We start from the raw sequence: 25,100 nt of genomic DNA, 5'->3' as shown, positions 1-25,100 counted from the left end.
CTTGTGCAAGAGTTCTTTATAATGTGTAATCATTCAAGAATATCATTGTGAGGAGATGACTTTGCGCTGAAATAAAATTCTTTAGAAGAATCCAATCATTTGAAGAATCGAGGAGAAACATTCCAAGCAGAGGATAAGAATGAGCCCGATCTATTTAAAAAGAAGAAAAAATCCCCATGTGAGTTGCTAGAACATAGCAAATGCAGTAAAGCATGGTATATAAGATGAGATTTTCAGAGCGTACTGGACGAAGATAAAATAGGGACTTGGAAATAAGGTGATTGCATTTTTATCGTGTGTAGGAGGGCAGTAACTGGGAAGGTTTAAATATGTATGTGGAGAGGCTGCAGTTTTCTTAACTGATTCACATATTTGTTACCACTAATAAAAGAAACACTCTCCTATCTGTTACCTCTTAGGTTAGATGCCTACATTTGCCTCCATAAAAATATGAACTTTGCCAGGCGCAGTGGCTCATGCCTGTAATCCCAACACTTTGGGAGGCCAAAGTGGTGGGTCACCTGAAGTCAGGAGCTCCATACTAGCCTGGCCAACATGGTGAAACCCTGCCTGTACTAAAAGTACAAAAATTAGCCGGGTGTGGTGGTGGGCGTCTGTAATCACAGCTACTCCGGAGACTGAGGCAGGAAAATCCCTTGAACCCAGGAAGCGGAGGTTGCAGTGAGCGGAGATTGTGCCACTGCACTCCAGCCTGGGCGACAAGCATGAGACTCTGTCAAAAAACAAAACAAAACAAAAAAACAAAAAACAAAAACAAACAAACAAAAAGCTTGATGAACTTGATTCTAAGATAAGTTTATTCTTTCCAAATCTCTAAAACTGGCTTAGTGCTTGCATACTAAGTGATAATAAATGCCTATTCTTTCAGTTAAATAAGTAAATCTACTTAATTACATAGACAGATTTCTTACACTAATAGAAGATGAAAGAGACATAAAAGTGATTTGTTCATTCATATCCTGAGATGATGGAGGATATGCCACCATAGCTTGCATACCTTGTTCAGTGCTAACTATCAGCATGAACAGGTGAGCTGATTCTTTGCTTAAGAATATTATTATCCATGGTTTTCTCCAAAGCCATCTACTACTGTCAGCCCGGAAGGTCTGAGATTCCCAGAAAATGGATTTTGTGAGAATCACTTATTATCAAAAGCAAAAAATAAATTAAAGGTTAATTAATCCAGTTCTCCAAGCAGTTTGAAGTTGCCTAACACTAACCTAATTTGGTGATTTTACACTTCTATCATAAGGGAGTTTGCTGTCTCCTAAGACAGCCAATACTATTTCTAATATGAGTGCTTGGCAGTTACAAGTAGCCATATATGGGCCTCCTAAAAAAATTTAGTAAAGAACTCATGCTAGTATTAAGTAACTTTAAATTTGAGAATAATTTCCTTATAATGAGCCTAATTTATTATTGAATTATATATTTGTGTCTTATTCCTGTCTACTGTGGACATAAAGTTCAAGTCCAATCTCTAGCTACTCTGCACATACCATTTTATGAAGATTTCTATTTCTTTCCATATAATTCTAGTGAATGACTCATGGGCACTCTTCAATATGGGACACCACGAAAAGAATATAGTTATCTTGATGAGCTTGTGCAGTCTTCAGATGTTCTGGAAATTTTTGTGCCTTTAAGAGGGATGAAGTTCCTGCCTGGTTTTTGAAAGAATAAATAATGCTGGACTGAAGCAGTGCTTGTGCAGTCATTGTGGTGACATTGAAAACAACCATGGCCTTGGAGCCAGACACACCTAGTTCAAGTTCTGGAGCTATACCTTATTAATTCTGCAAGTGAGATCAAGGCACTTATTCTTTCAGAACTTCATGGACAATATGAAAAATGAAGACTTGTTTACCTGGCAATTTGTAGGAGCAATAGATACTAACATAGTTTTAAAATTGTAATATTCACACACAAAATATTTTTACCTTTGTCAACATTGTCATTATTTTTTTGGTCATTGATTTCTCATGAAACAGCGAAATGAAGCAGATTTTGAAAACAGTAGAGTGACTAGGAAGTAGTAAAAGGGGCATTGAAATGTGGTGTAAATTGTAGGACATAATTAATGAATTAAAAACATATATTACCTCCTTCGTGGTTTGCCAAAATGCAGAACAACCCCCATGTGGTCCTTTTTTGGTTATAACCACCTTACCATCTCTTGATCTGTTATTTTTTCACCCAGTGTGTGGTATGAGGCAAAACTAAAATATTTGTTTTCCTTGACAATCCTGAGCTATGAACAAGAATGATTTTTGCTTATTTTAAAAATGTGGAGGCTGGGCACAGTGTCTCATGCCTGTCATCCCAGCACTTTGGAAGGCTGGGGCAGGTGGATCACGATGTCACAAGATGGAGACCATCCTGGCTAACATGGTGAAACCCCATCTCTACAAAACATACAAAAAATTAGCCAGATGTGGTGGTGGGTGCCTGTAGTCCCAGCTACTCAGGAGGTGAGGCAGGAGAAAGGCTTGAACCTGGGAGGCGGAGGTTGTAGTGAGCTGAGATCTCACCACTAAACTCCAGCCTGCCTACAGAGTGAGACTCGGTCTCAAAAAAAAGTGGAAACTAGGGTTTTAGAATCTAGAAAATAAATATATGCAGTCACAAATTTTGTTTTAGAGATGAGCTGGAATCCAATTCAAAAATACAGAGAATTTATTTTCACGCTTGTGCCAAAGCTCCTTTCCCTATACAACATGGCTTCTCGCCAAATGTAGGTCATTTGATGCTCCATTTAATCCCATCGGTTTTTTAATATGTCAGTTTCTTACAGTCCAAAACAGCTAGAAACTCATGTGTAAGACTGTCTATGTGCTACTGACACATTCAAAATCCCCTAGGTTTCAATAACCCTTTTTCATCCTGAGGGCAGAGTAATGCAATCACAACAGTTAAGCAGGGAACATATCTATCCCAACCTGGAAAAAAAAAAACAGTGAATTCTGGTTTAAACATCTATTGCACAGAATAAATGTTTGGACACATTCTAATTACATAAAGAATGTCACATTGCTCTAATAAGCTATCATTCCACTCTGGTTTTAGACACATAATTTAAAAAGTGAAAGGGTGAACTACCTACAACCCACGGGTGCTGTTTCTCTAGCCATTGTTATGGTAGTAGTGATAATCTGTTGGACTCCTTTAGGGAATACAGGCATAGTTTGGTTCAGTAGCATTATCAGCAATGCTAAAAGGAATAGTCCTTCAAAGGAGAGAGATTTCTTATACATCTGTGTGTGCACATGTATCACGTACTATTAGCGCATAATCATTCCACTACAGAATATGGCTTCCATTTTAGAGAGTAGAAAGAAGGTTTGAGTCTGATTCTCTGCCAGCTAGTGACCATTTCATGAACTGGAAGGCACGAAAGGGGCCACAGAAAGTCTAGGAGAAGAGGCTACACTAACTTTTACCGGTCCATTAAAGGCCATCTACTAATCTTAAAAGAAAAAGAAAAAGAAAAAAAAATGCAATGCTTCTTTTCTTCCTAGAAACATTGTCCAACAATGTGCCTATGATTTTACCATTAGCGTGGCAAAATCATGACTTTGCTTTGGGAAAAGCAATGTTGCATAGTGCTGGAAGGGCCATTTGGCTTTTGCCTCCAAGAAACATGAGTTTTGTGGCCAAGTGCTCCAGCTCAGGGCATCAAATAGTCATACTAAAGCATGTTAGAGTTTCTCATGCATCACTTCAAAATCTTCTTAGTCATTCATAGTTTCTGTGACAACTGATTTAAGTAGGCCTTGACGAGTTTCGTGGAGGAGCAACATGAACAGCACATTGTCTTGGTTCTATGTTGTAAATATTTTTGTTTCATACTCGGGTTTCATTTGATGTGTAAAGATGGGACTGTCATAGAAAAAGTCTCTTCAAGCATTCATGTGCAACCTGGAAGTGCAGGCTCAGGGATCCACCCTTGGCCAATGGGAACAAAATATGATAGAAATTTTCCCCCTATTATTCCCCAGGCAGCAAATTTTGACATATGTTTCATAAAGCTCTTCAAAAATTCCCAGTGGGACTGGTCACTGGTTATTCATACTAGTGGCCAACTTGATCATTTATCCTTGTATTGGCTTTTATTCCTTCTCTGTGCCACTCACCTGCCCTATATTCCTATTCCCTGGTATCATATTACCAAATAAATCACCTTCCATAAACATTTTTTCTCAGACCCCGGAAGAAGACACTTGCTTTAAGTCTTTGTTCCTTGAAGTATGGTCTGTGTAACGTCAGTATTGGCATCACCCGGGAGCCTGTTAGAGAGATAAGCCTTAAGGAGTATCCTGGACCTAGAGAATTATAATCTGCATTTCAGGAAGATCTTAGGTGCTCATTAAAACCTGGAAACTTTGCCTTAAAATTCAAATATCATAACAATTTGTATCAGATGACAAATTCACATGCATCAGAGGCCAGACAAATTATTTAAATGAGTTAAGTTGACTGTCAGACAACAGAGAATACTGGAGTCTTCAAATTGGAAAGCATCCCTACTGTGCTAAAGGGTGAAGCTACCACATGAGCATTGAAAACTGGAACGATACAGTAACACAAGTCTCACTTCTTGCAAAGTGTTCTAGAGACACAGCAAATAGAAGCTATAAGCACTATGTGGGCCCAACAAAGCCACCTAGAGGTTGTATATAACTTAAAGGCTCCTACATGGCGGCCTCCTCTCTAGACATTTAAGCTATTGTACTTATGAGGCACCAGCAAGTGAAGGGACAGCAGAAATGGACAATCCAGGTATTTTGCAAAGGTGTCTTGCTAAATCTCAACTTTCTTCCATTTTAAACTTACTAATTCCTTCTACCTCCATATGCTCGCTTGTCAAATCCATTGTCATGTATTTCTCAGATTTCTCTCCATGCTCTTGAAGGCACAATCTGGCCTCTCAGTTTGATCTTACTCTATGGTCTTTACTCCACAAAGGAATCAACTGTCCCTTTCTCTTTCAACTTTGTTTGAGGGGATATGCTATCATAGACCCCACTGGAATCAACTATGACAATCACCTCCTCAGACCTGCTAGGTTTTCTTGAAGGTCAGTAATTATTTGGATTTCAGAGAGTTGTTTTGCTTGCTATTGTTACCACTGCTGTTTATGATCATAAACTCTGCACATTTTCCCATTTTTAAATTGAACAAATTCAATATTAGCCATTATTTCTCAATAAGTACAATGTTACATTAGAAGATATTCTAAAAACATGGTGACCTAAAAACAGCAATTAAAATGTTCCAATTTAAAAAATAAAATGTTCCTCCCCTTGGAAGGGAAAAAATAATCACTGTGCCAGGTTATCACTAAGGATCCTTTAGTTTTTGACTTCTCATGATTTTCTCATTCACTGCAATTTATTCTTATCAGCAACTTACGAGGTTCCCTTGGACAGAAAAATGACATGCACCATGGTAGGATTATTTCCTCTTCCCATTTGATTATTAATTTTGTTATCACAGTGTAAGCAAATTCTACCCTAAGCCTTGTGATTTGAAGATGGATAATAAGAATCAGAAAATCAATACTTTGTAAAATAATTTAGCAAAAAATAAACAATAAATTTTTGTATTTGAAGATTAACTTGGTTGTTTGTCTCTCCTTATGAAATTACTTTTGTTCAAGGCCTACTGTGCAGAGAAGGCCTTAGGGAAATAAAGTGGTACATTTTTCATTGTCTTCAAATCTATTTTCTGCTTGAATGGAGTCAGCATTAAATTTAAAGCAAGAAAATCACTCGTTGATGGAAGTCTTAGCATACAAAGCAAGGTAGAAAGGTCCACTCACTTCCACATGTTGAGTTTTAAGTCACTCAGGGGCACATATCCTGACCACATAAACATCAGGGATGTGATTTAACACAGCTTGAACACCTAACCTGTACCACAAAAAGAGGAGATTCTTATTTTAAGAACACAAATATTGCTATTTTTAGGTAATCTGGCAGAAGAAAGAGCCTCACCTTTTATGTCTGAGAGACCTGGCTTTAAATCTGTGCTCTTATACTTATTAGCCATGTGATCTTAGATAACACACTTAACGTCACTGAATATTTTCTGACTCTATAATCCCTGGTATTTCTATTGTATTAGCATGTGTTGGCACATATACAATTTTTATTGCAGAAAGATTTACGTAAAATCTTTTTCTAAATTTCCAAAAGTGTTATATTCTCTGCCCTCAGAGTCCATAACATGTCTGTTCTCATCCCCTAATACTTTATCCTACACAAATACCCATTGAATTTCTGTAGCTAGTAGTCTATTTATCAGATCGTGACCTACATAAATCCAGTGTCTGTTTTTTACATATCCATTTCCCTAAATTAAAGGACCTCTGGAAATTAGTCATTCCTTAATAATTATTGATTCTTCTCCTTCTTAGTCCATTTAAATATAATATAGTTGTCCCTTTGTATCCATGAGGGTTTGATTTCAGCACACTCCATGGATACTATATTATGCAGATGCTAGAGATCCCTATATAAAATGGAGTAGTAATTGCATATAACCTACACATATTCTTCTGTATACTTTAAATCATCACAAGATTACTTATATTAATGTAATGTAAATGTTATGTAAATAGTTGTCATACTACATTGTTTAGGGGACAATGACAAGGAAAATGTGTTTACCTGTTCAGTACAGAAGCAACCATTCTTTTAAACTTTTTCAAACATCTTTTTATCTATGGCTGATTGAATCCACTGATGCAGAGTGCATGGATATGGAAGGCCAGCTGTATACAGTAGTACTCCCTGATCCATGGTTTTGTTTTCCATGATTTTAGTTTTCCCTGGTCAACTTTGATCTGAAAACATTACATAAAAAATATCAGAAATAAACAATTTATAAGTTTTAAAGTGCACGTCATTCTGTGTAGCTTGATGGAATCTTACACCATCCAGCTCCATCCTGCCTGGGATGTGAATAATCTCTTTGTCCAGTGTTTCCATGAGGTAGATATGACTTATCCATTAGTGATTGACATCATCTGTTCCTGATATCCAACTATCAACATCTTCATGGCTCGATGATCCAGGATCATCTGAAGCAAAGGATCCTCCTTTGGATGTATCCCCGGAAGGTCAATAGTAGCCTAATATTATGTCACAATGCCTATTTCATTCACCTCAGTTCATCTTGTCATCATAGGCACTGTATCTCACACCATCACAAGAAGAGGAAAAGAAAATAGGACTAAAATATTTTGAAAGACCACATTTTCATAATTTTTATTACAGTATATTTTTATAATTTTTAAAATTTTATTATTGCTATTTATCTCTTATGTCTAATTTATAAATTAAACTTTATCATGGTGCATATATATAGGAAAAAAATAGTATATGTAGAATTTGGTACTATTCTTTGTTGCAGGCATCCAGTGGGGGTGTTAGAAGATATCACCCATGCGTAAGAGAGGACTACTATGTGTTCAATGAATGTAGATAATTGGAAAGTAATATTATCTGTAGATTATATCTAGCTTTGGAGTATTCTGCTTAAAGGTGAGAGAAGTAATTCAAAAAGTTGAACAGCATTTTATGTTAGAGAAAGAGCTGTAAACAAGCTAGTTGTTAGTAAACAGTGTCTCAGGTTGATGGCTCAATTTTCTCTCCTTTTAACTGTGTTCATTTCTCAGGGTAATACGTGTTGCTGGAGGGACAGAAAGGTCATATGTAGCATGAGACATATGTCACCTCCTGTGTCATTACTAGGAGAGTTTACTTTGCCTGGTTTACCTCTTAACAAGCTCCTACTTATTTTCCAATTCCCACTCAAATAAACTTGTTTCAAGGATAAAATTCAGGGAGCAGTTCTACAGGAAGAAAGAAGGCAGCATGGGTGGTTTTCAAACAATTGTGCATGTGAAATGTTTTCCGTGGGCAAATATTCAGCTTTGTATCCTGCTTTTGAGTATAATTCGTTCAGCTGAGTGACTCCACTGCAAAAATGAGGCCCAGGGAAATGCAATTTGTCTCTTTGCTTAACCCAATATTCTGGTTAACAAAGTTCTTTGATAAACAGTGAGTGTTAAATTTTGATTAAGAAGAGAGGCAAATATAAGTAGAAGAGAGAATAACATGATTGAGATTTATTCACCAACTCAGCTAATATTTAATAAGCAATTATTTTATAGCATACACATAATTGCTGGAATTTTGGTCCATGCTAGGATGACAAAAACTGTCTAGTTAAGAGAAGAAAGACAACTATGCCAATAATTAAAAATTATTATAAATTGGAAGAGTTGATATCAAGGAAATACATAGAGGATGTAATATCTAATGACATGAGGAAAAGGTAAGAAGAAAGTTCGTAGCAGACCTCTTTGATGCAGTGAAATTTGAGCTCAGCCCTGAAAAATAACATATTTCTGCTGTGATAAAAATGAAATAACAAGGACTACATTTACCTTTGACCTAGAATAACAACAAAAATCATAAAAAGCAAAATAGATAAAGCAACGGTTTTTCAAGACCTGGGACATCAGGTAACAACAGCATCAAAAACATCAGCCCTGAGAGATGACAAGCAAACTCAGCAAGTTCTATGAGCCTACCTTATTGCCTTTTGAAAGTTTCCTGGCAGCAATGTACATAGTAAAGGCCAGGCTGCATGCAGCTATCCCCCTGAACTGGGGAGACAAGGCCAAGAATGTGAGATCCATTGATTGAGTTCCCAGAACCAAGAAACAGAAGAGATGGCTGCACTCAGAGAAAATTATATGTATCTGTAAAGGATCCTCCTTAAGTATCAGAGCATCTATGAGATGCAACAACCTGAGACCAGGGAAAGAACTACCCAGAAATTTAAAAGGTAATAGTGGTGGTACTTATAGAGAGCTGGAAATAGTGCTTTTTCCCAATAGCCATACTGGAAAACTTTACGATTCATGGAACATTGAGTACAAAACACAGAGGAATAGCCCTAGACTGAGCACTGATAAATTCCCACATAAGAAATGGTAAAAGTAAGACCTGGAAGGACTTATGTAACTATTTCCACGTTCAATAACTGTGTCCCAGAACAAGATTTAACAATATTTACAAGAATATAGAAATAGCCAGCACATACATAGTAAAACTTATAATGTCTGACATACAATAAAAGGTTATTAGACATGAAAATAAGTAGAAAATATGACTATAATGAGAAGGTAAGTAAAGTAACTGACACTGACCCAGAAGGGACACAGGTGTTAGAATTAGTAGAAAAGAACATTAAGATGATTTTCATAACTATTTTATATGTGCCAAAAAATAAGTGGCAACAAGGAAGGTATAAAAAAGAAGTCAAATTTCTAGAGATTAAAATTATAATTTCTTTGAAGAAATATGCACTGAATGGGAGTTGTGGAAGATACAATATTGCAGTAATACAAATAGTTAATTTGAAGGTGTAGCAATAACAATCATCAAAAATGAAACAGATATAAAATTAAAATGAAAGAAAAGATCATCTGTGAGTTGTGAGATAGGTTCAAATGACCTAATATACATGTAGTTACAATTCTGAAAGTGCAGACAGACAAGAGAGATGTGGTTTCAAAAACATGATGGCTGAATAATTTTGAAATTAGTTTAAAATAAAAATAGATCCTGAAATCTCAATCAGCCCCAAGCACTAAGCCCCGTCATAATTGAATTGCTCAAAACCAGTGATAAAACAAAATACTTAAAAGTACACATTATGGGCCAGTGTGGTGGTTCACACCTGTAATCCCAGTGCTTTGTGAGGCCGAGACGGGCAGATCACTTGAGGTCAGGAGTTTGAGACCAGAGTGGTCAACATGGTGAAACCCCATCTCTCCTAAAAATACAAAAATTAACCAGGCATGGTGTTGGGCACCTGTAATCCCAGCTACCGGGGAGGCTGAGGCAGGAGAATTGCTTGAACCTGGGAGGTGGAGGTTGCAGTGAGCCAAGTTCACACTACTGCATGGGTGACAGAGCAGGACTCTGTCTCAAGGAAAAAAAAAAAAAAGAAAGAAAAATAAATAAAGGTAAAAAATGACAACAGAAACTTTGTTGGAAATAACATAAGCAAGAAGATAGTGAAGCAATATATTTAAGATGCTAAAAGAATAAAACTATCAACTTAGAATTCTTTTCCCAGAAATCATATCTATGAAAATAGAGATGAAATAAATACTTGTTCTGACATACTAAAAAAAAATTAATCACTAACAGACCCACATTTCAAGAAAGGTTAAAAAGTTATCCTTCAGGCAGAGGAAAAAAATCATTTAATCTAAAAACCTACATTTACACAGAAGAATGAAGAGTAACTACAAAAGTAAACATATAAGATATTTTCTATTATTTTAATCTCTTTAAAAGACAATTGTTTTTACAAAAATAATCTAGTGGGGATGCTTATTAACATATATAACAGCAAATTCGGTGACAGTAACAGCACAAATTTCAGGAGGGAGAAATGAAAGGGGACTTCATCAAGTTTGTGAAAAATTAAATGAAAAGAGAAGATAAAATACATGAACTTTATTTCTCAATACAAGCTCTATCATGGTCAAGACACTTTTGTAAGTGGCAATACTAGCCATTTAGTCCATCCCTAGAGAACTGAGGGTACTAGGAATTTAACCATGTCAATGTAGTATTTTTTATTTTATAAACTGAAAACCAGTGGGTGGCCTTTAAATAATTTTATAAGATTAGGAAACAAAAAGATGTCAGCAGGAGCCAAATCAGGACTGCGAGGTGAATGCCTAATGGTTTTGCTTTGAAACTCTCACAGAACTGTCCCTTTGATGAGCCAGCAGTATTGTTGCAATGGAGAGGGGGTCTCTAGTAAAGTTTTCTCAGGCGCTTTTCTGCTAAAGGTTTGACCACCTTTCTCAAAACACTCTCATAACAAGCAGATGTTACTGTTCTTTGATCCTCCAGAAATTCAACAAGCGGCATATGTTGAGCATCCCAAAAAATTGTTGCCATTATCTTTACTCTTGATCATGTCACTTTTGCTTTGACTGGACCACTTCCACATCTTGGTTTCCATTGCTTTGACTGTAATTTGTCTTCATGATTGTACTAGTAAAGGCATATTTCATCTCTTGTTATAATTCTTTCAATTAATTCTTCAGGATCTTGATCGTATTTATTTAAAATGTCCATTGAAAGCTCTCCTTTTGTCTGTGGCTCATCTAGGTGCAATGGTTTTGGCACCCATTGGGTAGAAAGTTTGCTCAACTATAATTTTCCAGTCAAAATTGTCTAAACTGAACTAATTGAGATATCTATGGTGTGGGCTATTGTTTGTGCTATTAACCTTCAGTCTTCTTCAATTAGGGCATGACTAAATTGAACTTTTTCTTTGAAAATGAATGGGGATTGTCTGCTACTGTAGACTGCATTTTCAACATTGTTTCATCCCTTCTTAAAATGAGTTATCCATTTCTATGGAGCATTGTTCCAATATAAAATTTTAATAAAGCATCAGTAATTTCACCATTTTTCATCTCAAGTTTCACTATAAAATTGATGTTTGTTTTTGCTTCAATTTTAGTGGGATTCACCTTGCTTAGGTAGGAGTTCTTTGTACACTAGTGTCTTCTACTTATGACCTCAAGTTAGATCTTGTGTAGACACATTATAACAAGGAAGTATAAGATTATGTTGGTACAAAAAATTTTAAATCCATGCATAGATTTGTATAATATGTTCTTTTCATGAATGTTCTGAAGACCCCCAAATATACTATGGTAAGTTTCTTATATTATGCATGAAGTGATATTATATTACTCTAAGATACATTTTGAAAGGTTATGATGGAGGCCATAAACCCTAAAGCAACCACTAAGTTAATCAAACAAGAAATTGTAGCTGATAAACCAAAAAAGGAGATAAAATAGAGTCATAAAAATTTGAAATCATTCAAAGAAGGCAGGTAAAGATTAAAGAAACCATGGGACAAATACAAAGCTAGAAATAAAATGATAGACCTAAAACTAATCATACAAATACATGCAAATAGTAAATATCCCATTAGATTTTTTTTTAAAACCTACAAGACCCAACTACATGCCAGCTGAAAGAAATTATCTTTAATAAGACAAAAGTAGTTTACAACTAAAAGAATTGAAGAGATATACCATGCTAATATTTATCAAAATAAAGTTGGATATAATATTATATAATAGTAATATTTAACAGTAGATTTTGGAGCAAATATGAAGAATACTATGGACAAAGATGATCATTTCATAATTATAAAGGAGACAGGTCTTCAAGAGACTATAACTACCTTAAACATTTATGCACCTAATAACAGATTTAAAATGCACAAATCACAAACCAATAAAACTGCAAAGAGAAATGGACAAACACACAGTCAGATATTTCAGTGTATACATCTCTCAGTAATTGATAAGAAAAATACATGGAATATCTGTAAGAATCAAGATTTAGACAACACTATTATTTGCCTTGATCTAAATGGCATTTATGGAACAATCTTTTCTAAAACATGAAGGGGTGGTACCTAACAAACTCCAAGACAAAATACCTAATGAAGACCAAAAAAAAAAAAAAAAAATACAATTTTGAATTAGTCAAGCCTCTTCCTGTGTTAACTTTTACATGCCTGTACTCCTGAAGTAGTCTCTTACTTGAACTCTCTGGACTGTTCTCACTTGAATCCTTCTTTTGCATCTCTCTCCAAAGGTTATCTTCTAATGTCTTTGGTTTTTCAGTTCTCCTTCAGCATACACTGAAGACGTTTGTTCTGGAGCCAAGTGCTTGAAGTTCCATTCATCTACATTACTCAAGGGTCTGCCTATATTCCTCATGGACTTCCAACATTACTCCTCTGGTCCTACCAGATTCCGCCATATTCTAAGTAAATTATGTTAATCCTTGAGCACCAAGACCTTTTCCCTGATTCTTCTTTACACACTCCTCTTCTCATCACCTCCATGAAATCTTCAATTCCAGAATAGGATCTGTGTACATTTAAGTCCGTTCAACATGATTTATATTGAAGCAAAATAATCACATTCCATTTCCCACGACCAATATATAAGAAATCTGATTTCAAGGGAAAAGTGTGTGAGTAAATATAGTTCAAAAGCTTATTAAGTAGAAAAGAAAAATAAATAAGAAGTGTGAATACTTCTTGTCTGGGATTTGAGAATGCTGTAAAGTGAGATCAATTATTTAAAATTAGTATGTTAACCTAGGAATACAGCTAACGAGGCATGTGAAGGACCTCTTCAAGGAAAACTGCAAACCACTGCTGAAGGGAATAAGAGAGAACACAAACAAATGGAAAAACATTCCATTCTCATGGATAGGAAAAATCAGTATCTTGAAAATGGCCACACTGTCGAAAGTAATTTATAGATTCAGTGCTATCACCATCAAACTACCATTGACATTCTTCACACAATTAGAAAAAAACTATTTTGAATTTCTTGTGGAATCAAAGAAGACCCCATATAGCCAAGAAAATCCTAAGCAAAAAGAACAAAGCTGGAGGCGTCACACTACCTGACTTCAAACTGTACTACAAGGCTACAGTAACCGAAACAGCACTATACTGGTGCCAAAACAGACGTATAGACCAATGTAGCAAAACAGAGCCCTCAGAAATAACACCACACATCCACATCCTTCTGATCTTTGACAAAAACTGACAGAAATAAGCAATGGGGAAAGAAACTCCTATTCAGTAAACGGTGCTGGGAAAAATTGCTAGCCATATGCAGAAAACTGAAACTGGACCCATTCCTTACACCTTGTACAAAAATTAACTCAAGATGTATTAAAGATTTAAATGTAAAACCCCAAACCATAAAAACGCTAGAAAAAAACCTAGGCAATACCATTAAGGACATAGGCATGGGCAAAGACTTCATGACAAAAACACCTAAAAGCAATAGCAACAAAAGCCAAAATTAATAAATGCGATCTAATTAAACTATAGAGCTTCTGCATAGCAAAAGAATCATCAGAGTGAGCAGGCAACCTACAGAATGAGAGAACATTTTTGCAATCTACCCATCTGACAAAAGTCTGATATCCAGAATTTACAAGGAACTTAAACATATTTACAAGAAAGAAAAACCTTATCAAAAGTGGGCAAAGGATATCAACAGACACTTCTCAAAAGATCACATTTATGTGGCCAACAAACATATGAAAGAAAGTTCAACATCACTGATCCTTAGAGAAATGCAAATCAAAACCACAATGAGATACCATCTCACGCCAGTCAGAATAGCGATTATTATAAAGTCTAGAAACAATAGATGCTGTTGAGGCTGTGGAGAAATAAGAACACTTTCACACTGTTGGTGAGAATGTAAATTAGTTCAACCATTGTGGAAGACAGTACAACGATTCCTCAAGGATCTACAAGCAGAAATATCATTTGACCCAGCAATCCCATTACTGGGTATATACCCAGAGGAATATAAATCATAAAGACACATGCACACATATGTTTATTGCAGCACTATTTATAATAGCAAAGTCATGGAACCAAGTCAAATGCCCATCAATGATAGGCAGGATAAAGAAAATGTGGCACATATACACCATGGAATACTATGGAGACATAGAAAAGGACAAGATTATGTCCTTTGCAGGGACTTGGATAAAGCTGGAAGCCATCCTCCTCAGCAAACTAACACAGGAACAGAAAAGCAAACACCGCATGTTCTCACTCATAAGTGGAAGTTGACCATTGAGAACACATGGTCACAGAGAGGGGAACAACACACACCAGGGCCAGTTGTGGGGTGGGAGTTGAGGGGAGGTCACTTAATGGATGGGTCAATAGATGCAGCAAACCACCTTGGCACATGTATATCTATGTAATAAACCTGCACGTTCTGCACATGTATCCTGTTTTTGTTTTTAGAAATCAAAAACAGACATTTACATAGGTGTGTACATTTGTGTGTGTGTATGCATATGTATATATTAGATAAATTCAAGTTCTGTTGTAATAGACTATAAGTACTTGTGTGAGCCATTTAACTTCCCTGATCCAGTTACTACAGCTATAAAACGAGCGTAATAACTCCTGCGATGCTGCCTTCATGGGGTTGTTATGAGAGCTATAACAGAAATAGGACATGAATGGTCTTTGAAAATATGCTTTTTTTTTTTTTTTACATGCATGAGAGATTTTTATCGTGTGTATATTTGAAATATAGTGAAAGTAATAAGGTAGTGAATTTCAAAATGTTATTTGTAAAACTTAGATATCAAATTAGATCATAATTAATCAAAATGTTCCCAGTCTGTCAGTGGTTTATATGAGAGCACTTAGGTTCCTATCCTGGTTGTACCTCTTATTGTTTTTGGATTTCACTACCAATTATTGTTTATAGATTTTTAAGCTAGTTACTTAACTTCTCTGAACCTTAGTTTCAACATGAGTTGAAGGTATTAAAAATATCTGGTTCAAGAATATTTGTGAGAATTAAATGAGATAATGTAAGACTCATCCCTACAGGATATACACGACTTAATGGGCTTCGTGTATAGATATATAGACGAAGGCATAGAGCACGTGGAAAGGCAAATTATCAACATTTTCTTGATCTTATTAGACCCTTAATTCATTGTGTAATACTATGGTTCTCACTGTTGCCCCCAAGAAACATTTGCCAATATATGGAGATATTTTTGTATCACAGACAGGGGCAGAAGGGTGCTAGTGGCATCTAGTGGGTAGAGGTTAAACATGCTGCTAAAAATGCTACAATGCACAGGACAGCCCCATGCAACAAATTATTCAGCCCTAAATATCAATAGTGCAGAGGTTGAGAAATCCAGTTGCAATGAATAAACAAAGCAGATATGCAAGATTCTATTCCTTATATGTGTACAGCTTCTAACAAATGAAAAATGTATGTATGCAGAGAGAGAGAGAGAAACAGAGGGAGAGAAAGTAAAGTAGAGGTATACATTTTGTTATTTTCTTTCCTTTGTCTCTTTTGTTTGCTCATATTTTTTTGGTGGGCTATTCTTCAGTTTTGTCATGGTTACTGGTCAGCAGGGTCCAATAAAGCAGCCACATCTTATGCAGAAGCTGTGACTACTGTCATAATAAAACTGGAACATTGTGCCCAGCATGGTGACATTATTCCTGATTCATTTTCCCCTGTATCTTTTCTCTTGGAAGATACTTAAATTATTTCTTAGAGACTTTCTGTATGTCTGCCTCCATAAACTAAATCAAAATATAGGCTGGTTTGGGGTAGAGAAAGGCAGTCTTCTCAATCTTGAATTCTATTCCTAAAGACACTAGCAGAATTACAACTTTTGATTCTGATTGGCAGGGTCATTAATTTCCTTTGTAGGCTAATTTCATCAAAAGTAAAAAATTAAAATGAAAAACAACCCTTAACATGTATCACAAATTCTCATATTCCACATCTAGACGAAGAACAATTTCTGATTACGTGAGACAGATATCAAATTGTCATGGATAACCCCAGATTACAAATCCTGTGCACGTGACCCATGAAGAGATGCCTGATCTGTCATTGTAAGTCAGGTTATTGCTCCTCCCACGAGAATTCATTCATGCATGGCGGCACAAATGAAGAGAGGTTCAAAGTCACAAAGACAAGTGATAACACTGCATTTTTAGGGCAATAAACATTACACGAATGGCATGAGAACAGGTATATGGATGAAAACAGTGGAAGCATGATCCTGGAAAGAATGCAGGAAGGTTATTTTATGTCATGTTTTTGTCAGGAAAGTCATCTGGCTATTTTATTGTATTTTATGGCAGCAGTAGAGGTAGAGACAAGATTGATTAGCCATGAGGTAGGAACTCACAATGTTTGCCAAGCATAGTTAATTATTAATAATACTTGGGTGGCTCCTTAAGATGAAATGATGGACTTCCCATTGTTCTTAGGGTAAAAGCCAAAATCCTTTATATGATTTGCGAGAGTAGCTTTCTTTCAATGCTGTGAATCTTGCCCTCCACAACTAGGGCCTTTCCTTAAGCTCTTCTTTCAGCCAAAATATTCAGGAAATAAACTGCTGTTTATTCTTCAGATTGTGGCTTAGAATCTACCTGAACATCTTCCCTGATTCCTAAACATAGCACACGTATCTCTTCTTTGTATTACTTACTAAATTTTAATTCTACACTAATCAATGCAGTCATTTGGTGAATCACCTACATATTCTATAATAAAGGCAGAGGATACAACAATCTTAGCTTATCGGTTTATCACCAATGTCTATACATAGTACCTGTTCTTTATTGGGCCCTCAGTAAAGACATTTGAAATAAATAAATAAATAAGTGAATGAACATATGAGTCTACACACCCTTTGTGTTTTCTCAGGCCATTCTAGGTACAGAAAAATATGACAAAATGTGTAAACTGTATTTTCGTGGAAGTATCTCACAAGCTAATAGAGGCTCAGATATGTGAGCATACAAAGCAAAATAAATATGAAAATAAATAGATATAAGAACAGTGAAGTAGGAGTATGTATAGATATTTGCACCCCTCACCCCCCAGGGAGCAAGGTATATGTCATTTCTACCAATCTCCATTTGTTTATCACATTCCAATAAAACCATTCTTCTGTTGTTATTTTTCTTTCAAACAGAACAAATTTGGTTCCATTTAGATCTTTAGTATTCCTATATCATGTTTTTGAAATCTCTGTCTCTCCCACTCTAGCTCCCTTCACTCATTCGGTTCAAGTAAAGGTTCCTAAAAGTTGCCTCCCTAGGCTGGGCGCGGTGGCTCACGCCTGTAATCCCAGCACTTTGGGAGGCTGAGGTGGGCAGATCACAAGGTCAGGAGTTCGAGACCAACCTGATCAACATGGTGAAACCCCGTCTCTACTAAAAATACAAAAAATTAGCTGGCGCATGCCTGTAATCCCAGCTACTCAGGAGGCTGAGGCAGGATAATTGCTTGGACCTAAGAGGCAGAGGTTGCAGTGGGCCGAGATCACACAACTGCACTCCAGCTAGGGTGACAGACTGAGACTCCATCTCAAAAAACAAAAAAAAAGTCGCCTCCCTAACAACCACGTTTATGACACTCATCCCTTTTCCCTGGCATTTTTACACTATAACCTTGGTTTTATTGTTGTACTCAATATTATTTTTAAAAACATGCTTATTTTTAATTTTTATATCCTTTAAGATATAAGTGCTATGGAAGAAAAAAAAGCTTTTTTTTCTGTCTTTTTTGTTTTTTAGCATTTTTCTCCCTGACATCTCAAAGACAGCCAAGGACCTAGAAAACACCCTCAAATATTTTTTGAATGAGTGGATGGATTGAGAAAGGATGAATGCATAAGTTAGGAGACTATAGAAATTCTAAAATTTAAATTTGATCTTGCAGGGTGAAAATGGTTTCCTGTTCAAAAAGAGAGAGGTAAAAAGGAAGCAGAAAAAAAAAAAAAGATATACACTGAGTCACTGAGGCATAAAACAAGTTATGATATATTAGAGTGTTTTTGTTGTTGTTGTTGTTGTTGTTGTTGTTGTTAAGGGGGGAAGCCTCCCACTTGTCTTGATCAGGAGCCAGAGACAAGGTCACACAAGTAGAAAGGTGAAAGTAGGGCAGATTATGGCAAAACCTCAAAGTTAATGAATGTATCTTCTCTTCTCTAAGCAATAGGAAGTCACAGAAGGCATTTAGACTGCTAAATGAAATGATGCATTTTGCATTTTAGGAAGATCAGTTCAGCAGTTGGATGGAAATGAAATGGAGGAGAAGGTGGCTGCTAGCCAAGACACCAGCTAGAAGACTGTTGCCAAAGTCTAGGGAGTATTTCTAAAGTGCCTCCTTTAAGACTACCAGTTTTGTTTTCCTTAAAATATAGACCTGACAATATTTAGTATCACAATCAGCCTTAAAAATATATCCCTCTCATACTATTTTGTTTCTTTTATTTTTAATGCATTTAATAGCTTTTTATTCCAAGTTTATAAATGTAGGAGAATGCAAAGAGACAAAAAAGGATCCGAGACTTTTTTAAGCCTATTCTATTTAATATGCATGTTATCAAAGGTTAAGCTGTATAAGTGCATTCATAAATAAAGGATAAAGAGAGACCAAGGTAATACACAAAGAAAGGCTAAAGCCAGGGTGTAAGGAGGCCAAGAGAAGGTCAATATTACCATATGAGACTTAAATAGAGATTATAGGATGGCATATATAAAGGAAAAACAGTAATATTAAAATTAAGAGCACTGGTAGGTATCAGAGGACAAAGATGGTCATGAGGGCAAAGATGTTGATACAAATGCAACAACATGGATGAACCTGGAGGGCATTATGCTAAACGGAATTAGCTAAACACAGAAATACAAATACTGCATGATCACACTTATATGTGGACTCAAAAAAATTAAAATTCAAACTCATAGTAACAGAAAGTGGAATAGTGGTTATCAGGAGCTGAGGGAGAGAAAGAAAAATGGAAATACTGGTAAAGGTACAAATTTTCAGTTAAGTTCTGTAGACATAATATACAGCATGGTGACTGTAATTAATAATAATTACTCTTGAAATTGTTAAGAGAGTAGATCTCATGTTCTCACTGCATAAACACACACGTATGTGAACACATACAGATGGTAGGTAAGTGAGGTGATGGATATGTTAGCTTGATTGTGGTAGCCATTTCACAATGAATATACATAACAAAACAACACATTTTTACACTTTAAATGTATTTTTATCAATCATACCTAAATAAAGCTGAAAGAAAACAGTGCAATTAGCCAGGGACTCAGCTCCATCCAGGCTCCAGTTCTTACTGTGGTCCTCACTAGCAGTGTAACACTGCGTGAGAATACTACTTTCTCTGCTTAGAACTTAACTTCTTTTCTCTCTTAAAGCATTGGTCTCAAGGTGCTATTAAAATTAGGGGTTCCCTGCTTTCTAAAAGACTGCAAATTAGAGCTACAGATATGAAAACCACATGTGTCATTTCAGGACTCTAAAAGGAGTTCTACGTTTTCTGATGAAAATGCTACAGCAGGTATTGCAACATCAGAGTCCCATTTTATGTCTGAAAATATGACTCATAGTAGTAATTTTGCATTGTTGATAGCTCTGATTAGTGATTATATATTTTGTATTCATAAAAATTGAAACATTACGGCTGTCTTCAGGTGATTTATTTTGCAGACAAAAGTTTATCACACATAGACCAAAAAGGAACCACACATAACTGAAGAGATGCCCAAGAGACAGGCTCAGATTTTCAGTGCCATATGATGAATGACGATCATTCCAGCTCTTTTACCTGTTTCCTTCTCATCATGTTTGGGTGAGAAAAACAATAGTTTTCATTTTATAGCCTCAAAGAAGCACCTGTCAGAATATTTCCTTAGCATATTCATGAGGCGTTATTATTATGAAATGTTAATTTGTGATAGGCAAAAACATAACTGGGAATCTCGGGGCTCTTTTGTCGTTCTTTCCTCTGAAGTTTCCTGTGGGTGGTCTCTGAGATTACAGGAGCTCTGCATGAGTTTCTCTTACGCTTTTGGAACTAATTTGTTGACTTTATGGATGAGATAAAATATTCCATTTCCAAAATTTCTCATTTTCCCCCCAGTGGTGGAAAATGAGTTACTTGGCAAAAGAGCCTATTTTCCTTTTGATAGAAAATAATGTAGAGCATGTAGAAATGTTGGTCTTTGGGAAAGCAAATTTAGAAAGTGAATCTTGGGCATTGCAGGACACTATTTGAGGAACAAATAGAACCTGATAAACTAGAATAACGTGGAGAGGCAGGGCAGGGCGCGGTGGCACTTTGGGAGGCCGAGGCAGGCGGATCATGAGGTCAGGAGATCAAGACCATCCTGGCTAAGACGGTGAAACGCTGTCTCTACTAAAAATACAAAAAATTAACCGGGTGTGGTGGCGGCACCTGTAGTCCCAGCTACTCGGGAGACTGAGGCAGGAGAATGGCATGAACCCAGGAGGCGGAGCTTGTGGTGAGCCGAGATCGCCCCCACTGCACTCCAGCCTGGGCGACAGAGCCAGACTCCATCTCAAAAAAAGAAAAAGAAAAAGAAAAACGTGGAGAGGCATTAATTGGCATGAGGACATGCTCAAGTGCCATCTGAGGAGTGGCCTGGTGTTACATATGCAGGATCAACACATACTGGAATTTTTTGGAATCATCCTAGTTTATTACTTCTCTCAAAATATGACTCTTATTAGGGTCCTCACACACTTCAAGAAGGGTCCAGATTTGAATGATAAACTAAATAGTCACCCTGTATACATGGGATTAGGTCCAGGAATTAGGTAATTTTGAAGTGTCTTTGATCCTCTGGGATAATACCCAAGGTTCGTTGCCTCACACCAAGGAAATCAAGAACACAGGCACACAAGACGTGAGCTTAAGAGTGGAAGTTTAACAGGCAAAAGAGGAAAGCTCCCTCGTGCAAAGGGGGGGGGGGGGGTTCTGAGCAGATCTCCCCGTTCGTGGGGAGATGTAGTTGATTTTATAGATGAGCTCCAAGAGGCAGTGTCGGATTTACATAGGGCACAAGGGATTGGTTGGACTAGGTGTGTCATTTACATAGTGCATGAGGAAGCTGGCCACTCTACCGTAGTTAGTCTTTTATTATGTAGATGGTTCTCTACCTGGCCGGCGCCACGTTGGTTGCCTGCTTCTTTACTGCACACGTGGCAACAAATGGAAGAATGAGCCTCCATGTTGAACATACCTGGCTTCCAGGTATCTCTTTTCTATTGGCACAGCTGCTAGCATTTACGTATGCAAGCTTCCTGCTTGCTTATCTATGTCTGCAGCTTGATTTTTCAGGCTGCTTTTTGTTAGAAAAGAAATTACCTTGGGGTTGCTTTTCATTAAAAGGAAATTTCACAAAGGACTCTCTTACCCTCACTATCTGCGTAAATAATTTTTTTAAGCTCTTGTATCAATTTCACAGGCTTCCCACAGCTTCTACTTCAAAACTTGGGTATAACCAGCAGAGGCCGTATCTCTGTTGTTTGTCACCTTTAGCATGGTACCTAACTCTACCTCTTTAATTCATCCGATGCTGATGTTTCATACCTGGGAATTTCATTTGATTTGCCAGATCTAGATTTGGAAAGGGATTTCCCCTTTTTTTTTTCCCCTAAAGTAAATAAGAAAAGAAGGGTGGTTACTTTCTCTAGCAAATATTCAATATTTACTATTTGTTCTTCACATTGTTTTTTCTTTTCTTTTTTTTTTTTTTTTTTTTTTTTTTGAGACGGAGTCTCGCTGTGTCTCCCAGGCTGGAGTGCAGTGGTGCGATCTCGGCTCACTGCAAGCTCCGCCTCCCGGGTTCACGCCATTCTCCCGCCTCAGCCTCCGAGTAGCTGGGACTACAGGCGCCGCCACCACGCCCGGCTAATTTTTTGTATTTTTAGTAGAGACGGGGTTTCACCGTGTTAGCCAGGATGGTCTCGATCTCCTGACCTTGTGATCCGCCCGTCTCGGCCTCCCAAAGTGCTGGGATTACAGGCTTGAGCCACCGCGCCCAGCTCTGGTTACTTATTGTGGAACTCTGGGTGTGGATACCAATTTCTGCTTATTTTAGGCCATCAGTTTCTTGTTAAGACTTTCTAGTGGAGAGTTGGACTTTGGATCTCTAAAACTGATTTATTCTATCAGTTATTTACCCCTTCACCAGCTGTGTTATACTAGATCATCATCAGTTTTAAGTAATGTTCCATTCTTTCAACTCTAAAAAGAAAGTAGTGTGATATAACATTTGGGGGGGGAAAAAATAAAAATGTGGGCCAATCACTCACCATACTGCATGACATAAATAGATATTGATTAAATGTTAGTTCTCACTTTTCCTAATTCGAAAATGCCAAAGAAGAAGAAAGAGATCAGGGAATTGACATGTGACTACTCAGCTTTTGACGTTCCTGACTTAAAATATCAGAATAAAAGAAAAATACCTAGGGTATCATATAAATAGGTCTAGAATCTGATTTTTTGTTTCTTATGATGGCATGACCAAAATATTGGATATTGGAGAGGCTTGGATTATGTATAAAATGAACATAGCTGAATGATTTGTTAAAGAAAATGTATATGAATTGTCAGACACATAATATTTGCACAAGATATTTTTCATTTTGCTTTCCTCATTACAGAAAACACACATGATTTGGAGTAACAAGTGTGACGCCTTGTAAAGCAGAAATCCAGGATATTTAATGCCCCTGCATTTGGTACATTCTAATTCAATAAGGTGTCCTCAGGTCTACAGAAACTTCTTCATTATCTTAAGAAGAGTGCATTGTTACGGCCGGGTGCAGTGGCTCAAGCCTGTAATCCCAGCACTTTGGGAGGCCAAGACGGGCAGATCACGAGGTTAGGAGATCGAGACCATCCTGGCTAACACAGTGAAACCCCGTCTCTACTAAAAAAAAATACAAAAAAACTTGCCGGGCGAGGTGGGGGGCGCCTGTAGTCCCAGCTACTCGGGAGGCTGAGGCAGGAGAATGGCGTAAACCCGGGAGGCGGAGCTTGCAGTGAGCTGAGATTCGGCGGCTGCACTCCAGCCTGGGCGACAGAGTGAGACTCCGTCTCAACAAAAAAAAAAAAAAAAAAAAAAAAAAAAAAGTACATTGTTTATTGTGGTAGAGGATTACCTACATGAGGCAATTGCTATTTAATACGAAGTGCAAAGTTGTTTAATGAAAAAGCAGGAATAATCAATGATAATGACTGAGGGAGAATATAAAGTCACATAATGTGAACTGTAGTATTCAAAAAAACATTAAGTCCTAAATAAATAAATATAATGAAATAAATTAATAAAAGCATAAAGGAAGCGTCAACCTTAATAGAATCAGGAGGTGTGATTAAGTATAGAGTTTATTCAAGTGCAAAACTTGAGGATAGCCACCTGGATAACACTGACTGCAGAAGAATGGAGTGAGTGCTTGCAAGTGGAGAAGTAAAGATTTCGCTTATGTAGGGAGAGATGGAGAAATTTAGGAGTTGCAACATTTTCCATTCCAAGGCCAATACATAAGTTGCAGCAACGTGATTGGTTACAGTTTGCTGCATTCCAAGGAAAATTGCTTTAATGTTCCCTAAGGAGGGTTAATGGACTCAAGGGGGGGTCTTATCTCTTTCACCTTTTAGTCTTTCCTAATCATCCATAGTACAGGAATAAGGGTGGAAATTAATCTATAATGAGAGAAGCAGAATTTGCAGCTGCATTCTATGTGATTCAGGCTTCATAGTCACATTCCTCTCAAGGCTCAAATAATTTAAAGTTTCAACAGCTTTATGTTTAAATTTTTTAATTTTAAATTTCTTCCTTTTCATCAAGATCTTTCAAGGAAAACATCATAGATGAATTCAAGCTGTTTTGGCTCCTTTTATGTTCAGAAGCTTAGTCCCACATTGCTAGGAAGGCTCATTCCTAGAAAGTCATATCCCACAGCAGAAGGAATTTGTCAGGTTATAAAGCTGGTGGGGTATAAGACTGATTTAGAGCAATGTGAAGGAGGTGCTTGTGTGACCTGACTCAGACTACACAGCTGTATCTCTTCAATTAATGCAATTCTTTGCCTGATCATTATTTCATTATAATTAGTTTTGCACTGGGTCTACTGCAAACAAATACCACAGCAGCAGTAAAAGCAAAAACAGAACAAAGCACAACAAATGATTATAATTCCTAGAATAGGTAACAGCTTCTGCTACCAGGGTCCTCCAAATCCGAACAAGCTGCTTAGCCAATTGTTTAGAAAGGACTGGTTATTTGGGTTTTAATATCAGCCACTAATTTAGTGATGTTATCTTATTCATTTGGGATGTACACACAACACCCAGTTTTTATGATAGACCAGCTTCTCACTTAGGCTCCAGCGAGTATGTCTAATGCCATATGGGTCTGTAATGCAGCTTTCTCATAAGATGAACTTTATTGTTGAATAACAAGATATCCATGAGGTATTGTTTCGTGCTTTTTTTCCTATCATTGATCAGGGCATCTACATGCCAAATGCCATCTGCAATACCAGTTGTGGC

General features: G+C 36.9%; 2 long non-coding RNA genes across 2 annotated transcripts in view; one reads left to right on the top strand and one right to left on the bottom strand.

The window, feature by feature from the left end:
* Positions 1-25,100, top strand: part of LOC105491483 (uncharacterized) — a 97,260-nt gene that overhangs the window by 53,424 nt on the left and 18,736 nt on the right. The window lies entirely within an intron of this gene.
* Positions 8-7,119, bottom strand: LOC105491482 (uncharacterized). Its single transcript, XR_011616172.1, has 3 exons — positions 6,957-7,119; positions 6,693-6,868; positions 8-150 (listed from the first exon to the last, which is right to left on the bottom strand). It is a non-coding gene; the product is annotated as an uncharacterized lncRNA (long non-coding RNA).

The sequence above is a fragment of the Macaca nemestrina genome, chromosome 18, assembly GCF_043159975.1.
Source record: "Macaca nemestrina isolate mMacNem1 chromosome 18, mMacNem.hap1, whole genome shotgun sequence".
Classification (NCBI taxonomy): Eukaryota; Metazoa; Chordata; class Mammalia; order Primates; family Cercopithecidae; genus Macaca; species Macaca nemestrina.
Note: the sequence above shows the minus strand (reverse complement) of the source record. Positions and strands in the feature narration are given on the sequence as shown.